Genomic DNA, 12,477 nt, shown 5'->3' with positions numbered 1-12,477 from the left:
CAGATGTAGTGCAGAACATTTGGGGTCTCTTCGGCAGAGCAGAGGTGGATCTCTTTGCCTCGGAGATGTCGACCCACTGTCCCCATTGGTTCTCACTGACGGAGAGGACCAGTCCTCTGGGTCAGGATGCCCTGGCTCACACGTGGCCAGAGGTGTTTCTTTATGCCTTTCCACCGGTCCCTCTGATCTTGCCAACACTTCTCAGAGTCCTTCAACAGGGCCACAGACTCTTGTTAGTGGCCCCCTTATGGCCAGCCAGGATCTGGTTCTCCCTACTGCACAGACTCTGCTGCAGGACACCCTGGCACCTCCCCGACAGGAGGGATCTCCTGTCGCAACTAGGAGGTCGGATTTGGCATCCCAATCTCAGCCGCCTCCAACTATGGGTCTGGCCGCTGGAGGGCCCAACCAGCTGCTGACTGGCTGCATAGAGCAAGTCAGAAGAACTATCCTGAATGCCAGGGCACCATCCACCCGGCTGCAGTACGAAAAAAGGTGGAGGCTGTTTTCTGACTGGTGTGTGGTTCAGAACAAGGACCCGGTGCAGTGCCTGTTGTACCTGTTGTACTTGAGTTTCTGCAGTCCCTGTTAGATAAGGGCCGGTCTCCCGCTACCCTGAGAGTGTACGTGGCCGCTCTTTCATGGCACCATGCTAGGGTCGACAATGGCACAGTAGGGATCCACAGACTGGTGTCCCTCTTCCTAAAAGGGGCTCGGCGGTTGCGTCCCACGAACGCCCCGAAGGCCCCGGCATGGGACCTACATTTGGTGTTGGACACCCTGTGCTTGCCTCCTTTTGAACCCCTGGCACGGGCAGAGCCAAGATGGCTGGCAACCAAAACGGTGTTTCTCCTTGCCATCACTTCAGCTAAACGTGTAGGCGAGCTGCATGCCCTGTCGGTGAGTGAATCGTGTCTGAGGTGGAACTCAGAAGGATCGGGGGTTACTTGTGGCCTAATGCAGCGTTTCTCCCAAAGGTGCTGACACGCTCTCATATCAACCAGCCTATCCAGCTTGCGGAGTTTGACCCCCCATCGGGGGAGGAGAGGTCAAGGCTGCTGTGCCCAGTGCGGGCCCTCAGAGCTTATGTGGAGGCCACCGCTTGCATACGGCGGTCGGAGCAGCTCCTTATCAGTTATGGTGGGCCTAAGAAGGGCTGTGCTCTTTCGAAACAGCGCCTGTCCCACTGGATAGTGCAGGCCATTGCCCATGCATACAAGGTGAGTGACCGTCCTCTACCATCCGGAGTGAGGGGCCACTCTACCAGGAGTGTCTCCACATCATGGGCAGCCCTGAGAGGTGTGCCAGTGGAGGATATATGTGCTGCGGCCTCATGGGCCTCACCGAGCACATTCACCAGACACTACAGAGTGAACGTTGCCACCCCTCACCCACTGGGGAGGGTTCTTTGGCCAACTTCCTCTGCCTGAGCTATACAAGGTGGGTACTTGTGATTCCTCGTGACTCTTTTGGTATAAGTCATCCAGTGTTAAGCACTGCCTCTGGCGGTCAGTAAGGATGAAATAGAATGAAAGTTACGAATGTAACTACGGTTCTATGAATCCTGGATGACCGCCAGAGTTCTTGGTCACTCGGAATCCCGTGAACTCGCGAGAAGATTCCATAGGACTGAACTCAGGATGACACCGGAACTTATAGATGACGGGAGTCATCTGAGGTCACGAGTGACTTTGTTGATATAAATATTCGATCTGTGCATGCGCGAGACGGAAGATATCCAGTGTTAAGCACTGCCTCTGGCGGTCATCCAGGATTCATAGAACCGTAGTTACATTCGTAACTTTCGTTTGATTTTATTAAAAGACATGATAAAAATGGATGGCTTTCTTGGAAACTATCTTGAAAAAGTTGTTTACCCACCTCATGTGGCTTCCATAAAACAATATTTGTGATTTTGAATAACCACGGCATCACCCTATAAACTATATCGCTCCTGTAGATGAGGGCCCATCCCTTCCTACCTAGCAGAACAAGGAGTTTCACCCTTACAACAGGAGTTTGCCTGAATTCAAACTTTGGTGTGTCTATAGCTCATGGCCTGGCCATCTGTCATTGTCATCCACAGAGTGATGCAAATGATCTCCTTTCAAATCACCTGTGTGGTCAAAGCTTAAGTCATGCAGAGCTCATTTGTAAGAGGATGTAGCATTTTAGCATCAACCAATGATACTGGTTGAATTCATTAATTTGTGTACATTTGCTTGTGACCTTACAACCTCATCTGTACTTCATCTTTACTTCATCCCTGTCATCCAGAGATCATCTCTCTAGAGCTTTGAGCAGTTTAAGCCACTGTATCAAAGAGAAACCTTCTAATTATTTGCACACTGATCAAGGCCACATTTCTCTGTTTTAACAAGAAACAAGAACAAGTTTGCGTAAAACCTTGCCTGACTTTTACATGTTTACTGCATAATTATGTGTCCTCTTGAGTACCAAAACAGGAGGATGGAAAGTGGTTTTGCATTAGTTTACATACAACCGGCATGTGTATGAAGAACAAATCTTTGGTTGTTCTTTCCAGATTATTCCTCTGTGCACTCTAAAAACTTTTCAACCTAAATATACAAATAAGTATGTAGCCTTACATTTATGAGGAGTTAAGGATGCTGTTGACTTATGCTTCTTCAATGTTAACAAATTTGCAGTTCTAACTAAAATTGTTACTTTTCTTACCATGGCATTTGGTAATCAAAGCATCCACAACCTGCCAGAGTTCTGGTCTATATTTGTTACTAATTTCATCATTTTGAAGAGGCAAATGAAGGTAAAAACCACTAGTAGCACTATGGAGCAAGGATTTTACGAGTGGTACGAGTCTCCGTTTTGTTTGTGTTGTGCATGCACGTGCGTAGGCACATGGGTGATGGGATACACATTCTTGCCGCTGGTTTCACACAATTCTGCTGATCAAGAGTTCACACAGAGAAGTGTAGCAATGACTGCTAGCTAGCAAACCTGGATGCGAACAATGCAGGATTTTAAACTCTGTCAAAAATGTTATTGTAGAAACATATAATGGAAACATACATATAATTATTTCACAAGAAAACCCCACAGCACCTTTGATCCAAAAAGTGCTCTTTGTAAAAGAAAGTAGATATATTTCTTATTGCAAGTGCAAAATTTGAAACAAATATATTCGTAATTCATCACAGGGGTTGGATAAAATAATAAGAATGTGATCCAAAAGTTATGAAAGAGTTGACACAACACCCTTCTGACAAAGCCTTATCCCAAAATCATCAACACTATTTATTGAAAGGCTAATTACCCAACTCCATTATTTTGCACAGGTGTTTCTGTTTTTGTGTCCACCCCTTATTCTCAGCCAGTCTGAATGTTATCATTGGGTGTGTCAATCAAGCATGCTTGTCTCAAGTTGAAAGTATAGACTAAGTTACATTTAGTACAAAGTTTCAAGCACAAATTGGCTCTCCATCAAGAGCACAGGTATCAAACTGACTCAGGTGTGTGTAATTGAATAAATAGTATTAGTCGCTCCCATGGGTGTGGTTACAACTACAGGATCAGTGTACATCTCATGCTCAGCAGACTACAACTCCAATGTGACCAAACAGTGATACAAGTACAAGTGAAAGTCTGACATCCCACCAACAGCTATAAAATAATGTCAGACTGCATCCAACAGCTGGAGAAGAACAAAGCCATATATGTTGGTCACAATATCACCATGTTTACCCCTGACATGCCACCCCGTGTCTATATGGAATCCCTGACATGTGTACATGAGGAAGGATACTCAATCTAGGCTCATCGGCAGGAGCATCAATTTGCTCACATACAACACAACACAGCACTTAGCCACTATTTTAACTCCCTTAGTCGGCAATGCTCCACGCCGCACCCAAAAATAAATTAAAACTAGACATGAATGAAACCATGCTATCTTACAGTGCTACTTCACGTTTCACATGTACTAACTACTGTTCTGAGGCATTGGACCACATGTAGGAAATGCTATTGTTCAGTGTTGAGACTCAGTGCTGCCTTTTTAACCCCATGGGGTAAGTATAAAGTCACCAAGGAGGATTCCAGTACATCTCCTTCTCCCAAGTGAAATAAATCTGCCAAGTTTTGATTAATATATTGGTACCTACTTATTTGTAACAAGTTATATATTGAAAGTCCGTAGTGTTGGAAACATGACATGATTAAATGTGTAAGAGGAAGCTGAAGGAAATGCAATGTCTTTAAGTTGACTCATTTCTTCTTTTGTGTGGCTGCTCTGGGTCACAAGTGTCTCAGGGAGCCCTTTGTACGACATGCAGTCACTTTGGAAAAATGTGTCACATTTAACTTGAATATGCATTCATGACAGGCAGAAAAACACAGATCATAATTCATCTCTTGAAATGATTAGCCTATACCTAGCGCCAAATAATTTTAGATTTTTGTTTAACTTGAATTGGCACCTCACACACTTTTTTTTCTTTGTTACCTGATTGTCACGAGCATAGCCAGTGGAGCAAGCATTATTATGGATGATGAACAGGGACTTGACTTAAATCTTAAGCCACCCACCACATCATTAAATGCGTTATTTTAAGCGAGTGTCACTAATCCCAACCCATTTGGTCTCCTGTAGCCTGTGGTCTACCTTAAATCACTTCTTTCTACTTTAGCGCCTTTGTAGAGCTGGGATACTGTGTCGTTGAGCACCCCTATAAACCAAATTTATTAGCATTATTAGAGGGCATTTAGCTTGATATGGCAAGTCAATGGATTTGTTTTACGTCACATCTTTAGACCATTATGTGCATCATTGTTCAAAATATACGTTGTCTTCAAATTGCACAGCCAGTATTCAAGCCCAATTCATAACGAGGTGTAATCTGAAATAAGAGTCGAGCAATTACACATCTATCCCGACGACCTTTTCTCTTTGAAACATTTACCCATCTAGGTTTCAAAGCCTGGGGTCCATTCAATTGATGTAGACGAGCTGTTTTAGTACTACTTTCACTCCAACTGCTATTAAAGAGGCTGTGTCCCTTCAAACAGTATATAGTTGTGTCTGCATATATTAATAGGGGAGCTAAAGGTCAAACAACAACTCTGATCAGCCCAAATGTGTCTACATTTCATTCGACGCCCTTTCAGTACAATTCATGAATCACTTAACATCTTTCACAGACGATAAACACCCCTATATTGAGATGAGAAACGCAAGAAGAATTAAGTTAATAGAATTATTATGGGAAGCGGGCCACATTCAGCAGCGGAAGTGCGAGCAAATACTGTCTCAATATCGAACTTCCTATGCTGTTTTCTGCATTCACTCATTGCATCAGGAAGACAAGTTCCTTTCTTCCATTTATAGTTATGGAGGTCACCATGCTCCTAGGAACACTCAATGCAGGAGAAATGTTTTAGAAACCCCACATCTGTGCCTCAACACAAGCCTGTCTCTGAGCTCTGCAGGCAGTACTTTCACCTCGTGGCCGGCTTTTTTCTCCAATTGGCATTGGCTGCTGTCGGTACACTTAAAGAGACAGGTGTGTGCTTTTCCAAATCTTGTGCAATCCATTTCACTTACCACGAGTGATGGGACTCCAATCAAGGTTTAGAAACATGTGAAAGTGTTATATCAAGTGTTCAGAATACTTGGGGACAATATATTTTAGGGTTCTTTTATTTTCATGAAATTGCAATAAAAATCTATAATTCTGTTTTCACTTTGTCATTATTGGGTATTGAGGGTACATTGATTAGGGGGGGGGAAATAATTCAAATGGTTTCAGAACAAGGCTGCAACATCAAAAGAGATGTAAGTGAAGGTTTCACAGTACTTTTTGAATGCACTGTATCACAGGGACAGACAGCTGAGATGATTTTTGCATACTGATTTGTGTATTCTTCTCCAAAAGGTATTTCTGACAACTCATATACGCTCCCATTCCATGTTTCACATCAGATTGGTGAACAGTAGGCTAACTAGCACAATGAAACACTTATTTGTTTCTCTGCTTCTCTTGGGAGCTTTTCTACATGCCTTGGCTCAATGCACCGTCCCAGCCTCAGAGTTTCAGCTGGAAGGAGATTATTTGTTGGCTGGACTTTTTGACATTCATCATGATAGTTCCACTGTTAAACAAGACCGTCCAGAAGCCATCGACTGCTCCAGGTGAGTCTTACAATAAGTCTAAAAGAATATCTTCTGAGGTTGAAAATAATTACTGCCTGGTGTTAACACATGACAGCTTACACATTCAAGTTTAGCCTTAGCTTTCAGGTCAGTGGATATAGCTCGTAACATTTCCCCAAGAACAATTTAATCAATTGCTAAATGATCAAAGAACATCAAGTCTGCATTATTGACCTACATTATAATCTTGTTTTAGATATACATGTCTGTAGGCAGTAAATAGTGGAACAAATTCTCACATTCTCACTTTCCTTCCTCTATCTACAGCAAACAATTCATTCCGTCAAGTTATCGGAGGTTTCAGTTGATGAGATTCTCTGTAGAGGAAATCAATAACTCCACCAAACTCCTGCCAAATGTGTCTCTAGGCTATGAGATATTTGACCACTGCTCAGATATACACAATTTTCCAGGCATCTTAAAACTCCTCTCAGTCGACGGCTTGATCCAACCTTGGGGTGACCCACACAAGAATCTGTCTAAAGTGATGGCCGTGGTCGGCACTTATACAAGCACTCAAGCCCTGACTGTAGCCCCGCTGTTCATGATGGATCTCATTCCTATGGTACATTTTCCAGATACATCAAGTCATTAAAAACTGTTTTACATACATTTAAACAAATTAAAACATCTTTTAAATTGGTCACTAAAATAACGACAATTTCTTTATAACTCTCAAAATATACTGTATATGTTCTTATTAATTAATAGTAAAATATGTTTTAATGTTGCATATTAGAATTTTTCACTGAATCTTTTCCATTACTCTTTTGACAGGTCAGTTATGGAGCTTCTAGTTCAGTCTTGTCAAGAAAACTGAAATTCCCGTCTTTCCTACGAACAGTACATCCCAATAAAGACGTCATAGAAGTGATTTTTAACATTGTGCAACACTTCAACTGGCGCTGGGTTGCTTTCCTTAACATTGATGATGATTATGGAAACGATGCCCGGGATTTGTTCATAAAGAGGATTAAAGACACTGAGATTTGTCTGGCATACACCAAAGCCCTCAATCAAGATACAGTTCACTACAAAATATTCAAACAGATAGAGGCACAGAAGATAGATATCATTATTGTTTTTGCTCCTGAATGGACTGCTAAAGCTCTCATTGAGTCAGCAATACAACTAAATGTCACCAAGAAGGTGTGGATAGCAGGGGATGCATGGTCCTTAAACAAGGAGCTCCCTAAGAAGAAAGGAATCCAAAATATTGGGACTGTAATTGGGGTTTCTGAGCCAAAAGTGACAATACCTGGTTTTAGGGAATTTATCTATTCTTCCAAAAGCCAGAACTATTGTGAAAATGCAGAACAAAAATTATTTTGTAATCAGGTTTGCAACTGCAGCAGCCTGAGTGCAGAACAAATCCTTGCTGTGGACCCATCTTTCAATTTCCCTGTTTATTCTGCTGTACATGCCATCGCTCATGCCTTGCACAATGCCTTGCAATGTGAATCAGGCAGATGTAAAGGCAATATTACAGTGCACCCACACATGGTAAGTGTCCACATGATTTGATAATTCATTTAACTTGTTCTCACCATCTGATTCTTGTAAATGTATCTTACTGACGAGTTTATCTAACAGACATGCTTATTTCAAAGTGTAAAACTTATCGGTTAAAAACCTATTCAATCATCACCTAATGATGTTAATTGTAAACAAATGCAAGATCTCTGAACTTTGTGTACCCACATCAGGTTCTGGCAGAGCTGAAGAAGTCAAACTTTACACTTTTAAATCAAAGTGTTACATTTGATGAGAATGGCGACCCCAACTTCGGATCCTTTTCTATAGTTTTCTGGAACCAAAGTGGAGATGCAGAGGAGATCGGCATTTGCCATTTTCACCCAAAGTTCAATTTCTTCATCAACGACACCAGAATTCAGTGGTACACAAAAAAAGAAGTAAGTTGTAACTAATTTATACGCTATAAGTTGATTCAGAAATACTTTGTTTTGTTTTCCCACTTCTGCACAGATGTGTGTGTGGATGAGTGCACATGTGCACATTTATTTAGCAAAAGCTGTGACAGGGTCTAGATGTTATGTTCAGTGTTGAAGGCATATGACAAACCCCGTTTAGAATGTTAAAAAGCTGTATAGGCCTAAATACCACCACTTGTCTATAATTTGCCTCCACCCTCCTACAGCGTTATCTTGCACGTGTCCTAACTCATCTAAATAATTGTCTTGTACAGGCGCCTACTTCACTGTGTTCGCCAGAATGTGATGAAGGACATGAAAAAATACTACATGGAATCCACCAATGCTGCTTCGATTGTGAAATCTGTCCTAAAGAAACTTATATCAACAAAACAGGTAAATTATTTTACATGAGAGGAAGAAAATAAGTACAAGCAGTGCTGTCATTCTGATCTTGATGTGAGCCAATTTCAGACTTTTAAACTTTGTTATGGCTTACTGGGAATTCCTATTGGAAGCGAGACAGAAGCAACATGTGAGCAGCATGTGAGCGTTCTGTCATGCAATCCACACTGACTCCATCTTCCCTCCTGGGAAGTTGAGTGGACACCAGCTGGCTAACCTGCCTTTACCAGAGTAGGGTGTCTCTGCAGATTGGACACTGCGAGGGCGTGGTAACTGTCAAATCATTATTTTTAATATGGTCCTCACAATCCTCTGTCAGACAAAACCTAATTTCACCAACAAATCATGTTCCATTCATTTGTTCTATATGGTTTAGGCCTATAATAGTGGGATTTCTTTTTTGCAGACAACATTGCTGTTAGGATGATACAGCAGTCTAACAATAAATATTCGTAAGATCGTTGCAACTTTCAAATGTCTGCGTATGAACTCGTTGATCATAACAGAATATAGTAACTTTCACCACTGCTCATTTTAGAAAGGCCACCCCAAGACAAAAGCGTGTTCTTTGTTTCGATTGTCAAACGGACAATGGATCATACACGTTTGTTTCTCGCTGCTATCATTAGCCAGCACGGCAGCGAGCCTTCATTTTCCCAGAAAAGTGCCCGGTGGCAGACAGAATTGCATAGTGAAAGTGAGGCTCAAGCCTTACTTAATTTTGAGAGTAAAAAGATCCAAACGTGTCCTCATCATGATTCCACTTCAACTAATGCCCGCCAACTGCCCTTGCGGAAAGTGTGATTGGGGCGTTATACTCCGAAACACGTGTACACAGACAACTGCTGACACCACAGAAACGTCGTAGTTCTGTTTATACTGTCCGCTTGGAGGACACGTTCCACAGATGCAGATCACTGCGCTACAACTTGTAGCATGGTGGCCGCACGGCACAACAAATTGGTGGTGCGCGGATGTCCACAGAGAGACTACGCATACACCCTCTGATGAAGAAATGTACTGTCGGCTAGCGTTTTGCTCAAACAGTGTCATAAATTAAACGTGGAAGAAAGCTTCCTAAACTTTCTTGACCCACAGAGGACTTTTCAAAAGTGAACCTCAACTTTATTGACAAATTGTTTCTCTCATGTTAAACAGAGAATCCCTACCAGTGCGTCAGCTGTAAGGAAACAGAATGGTCTGCAGCAGGAAGTACATCATGTACTCTGCGGGTGGTGGAGTACGTCCCATTCACAGACAGCGGGGCTATACTGATCATGGTCGGAGCCTGGGCCTTGGTGGGCCTCACACTAGCCATGTCCGTTCTCTTTGCCATCAACTACAACACACCTGTTGTCAGATCTGCTGGGGGACCAATGTGCTTCCTTATTTTCGGCTGCCTGAGTCTGTGTAGTCTTAGTGTGTTCTTTTACTTTGGTAAGCCAACCACTTCCTTTTGTGTCCTAAGGTTCTTACCATTTCTCTTGTTCTACACCGTTTGTCTGGCATGTTTTGTTGTGCGCTCTTTTCAAATTGTTTACATTTTCAAAATAGCCGCCAAGTTCCCCAAGCTCCACAGTCTGTGGATGAAATATCATGGACAGTGGCTGGTCATCACTGTGGCATTTGTTACTCAGGCACTGCTACTTCTTTTTGGCTATACTTTTGCTCCTCCCAAGCCCTACAATGAAACACTTTACCCAGACAAAATCATACTTGGTTGTGACATTAATCTCAAAGCATTCTTTGGTCCTGTGGTTTTACTTTTATCTTTGTGCTTCCTTTGCTTTATTTTCTCATACATGGGAAAAGACCTTCCTAAAAACTACAATGAAGCCAAAGCAATAACCTTCTGCTTACTCCTGCTGATCCTCACCTGGATCATATTTGCCACTCTAGAACTACTTTACCATGGCAAGTACATCCAAACACTGAACGCCATGGCAGTACTGTCCAGTCTCTACTCCTTTCTGTTGTGGTATTTCCTCCCAAAGTGCTACATCATCCTTTTTCAATCATACAAAAACACACAGGAGTACTTCCAAGGTCTCCTTCTGAACTATAACACCAGACAGTAGCAGCTAGCAGTAAATGGGTGTCTTCTGTATGCAGAAAAAGAGATGTGCTTCAGGCCTCCTGAATACTTTCAATTCAATCACAATAATTCGTTTGTTTAGAGTAGAAAGGTACATAGTACTTTAAAGTTGTACCCTAAATAGGTTGATTGTTTATTTAGTTGTTTTACTCAGAGGTGTAAGAATCTTGAAATTAACTGTAACAATATACAGTCATACACATTTCAACAAGAGGCATTCATAATGTTGTGTTATTCTACAGCCATGATCAGGGTTCTGTGGCACTGTAGACACTGATAGGTACTAAATGATAACATTAGCATGTATATACAACCTACTCGTGATATAGTGCTGCAGGGATAAGGTATATTTGATGGCCAAGTTATCTTCCTCCTGGTTCACTTGAAAAACAGCCAATGGGATTTTTCCATTGAATTTTGGATTACTGCAGAAAATAACCTCTGAAACAAACAAAACTTTATGATACTTACACAGTTTGTACACCAAGATAATCTTCACAAATGAACATCACTTGTATACATTGTTAAGCATATATGCATTCACCAGAAGTAAAAACCTAACGTTAGAGGATAAACAAACTACAACATACTCAACAACAACTAACTAACTTCCGGGTTTTAGGACTCACTCGTGCTGATGCTGCGCAGGCTATTCTATATGGTCACCATCTTAGTTTAACGTGCTAACGTTTGCTAAGTAGCTTCAAAAACAAAATTCAACTGAGGCTGATACATGAAGCGTTACAGAGTGAACTGCTGCAGTTTAATGTGAGAACGCAACAACTTTACAATAAATAAATGTACTGAAGTACTTTTACTGTGTAACGTTTGGAATTTTGCAGTGGTAGTTTAAAATAGGGCTTGAGGCGGCGTTGCATCGTCCCGGGAATGATAATGTGATCACTATCGCATGGTTGAGGACAATCTGAAGCTTTTCATGTCGGCAGGAGGGGAGCTAGTTAGTTGTAAGCTGTTAGCAGTGAGTGGCCTGCAGAGTCCAGCTGCGTCTTTTATAAACAAGCCGGGAACATAAGAAAATCCCAAAATACTAGGACTGAAGTCTAGACAAGGAACAAAAAGCAGATGACTCGACAATGAAATAATGTCATAACAACAATGTCACCACATGAAGGCGCCACTTCACTGTGATGCTTATAGGCTCGACTGCAGGCACACCATGAATACACTGTGTAACATGTTTTTTTTCTGTTGTGAGACATATAAGGGTGCATAATGTCAGTTTTTGTGCCGATATTGTACAGATTCAGATTTTGTAGTTTGTGTGCACAACTTTGTTCTATTGCACATTTAAGATTCACCTCACTGGAGGAATAAATAAAGGCTACTTAGGCCTCTTGTGTGCTAAAATGATTCCTCTGTGTCTGTATCAATATGTTTCTGTATCTTCATGGACACACGGAGGCTCCATTTTTGTAAATACAATGTGATATGATCTTAATTTAATTTGAGTTGCACTGTTTAATATTTTTCTTTAATATGAGTCTGAAAAGAGCATGCTGTACCTTTCAAATGGGTTGCCCCGTAAGAGTGAAACCTCTACCCTCATGCCACTTCATTTAAAACAATTAATTATTTATACACCCACACTGTAACATATTACCCATCATATACTCCTTTCCAACTGTATCTGTCCTGTAATGACTTAAGTCGTCATTGTACAGCTGTAATGACATCCCTGCTTTATGTTGGATACTAGAAAACTAGATGTGTTTTGGGGTTTGTGACATTTTAAAATGTTTTATTAACCTCGTCTCTCTACCAACTGGTTACCAGCCGCAACAGCAACACTGGTGTTGTTTTCACCTTGTGCGTCTGTGTGTGGCTCATAGTGGCAT

The sequence above is a fragment of the Melanostigma gelatinosum genome (genome assembly GCF_949748355.1).
Source record: "Melanostigma gelatinosum genome assembly, chromosome: 8".
NCBI lineage: Eukaryota > Metazoa > Chordata > Actinopteri > Perciformes > Zoarcidae > Melanostigma > Melanostigma gelatinosum.
Note: the sequence above shows the minus strand (reverse complement) of the source record.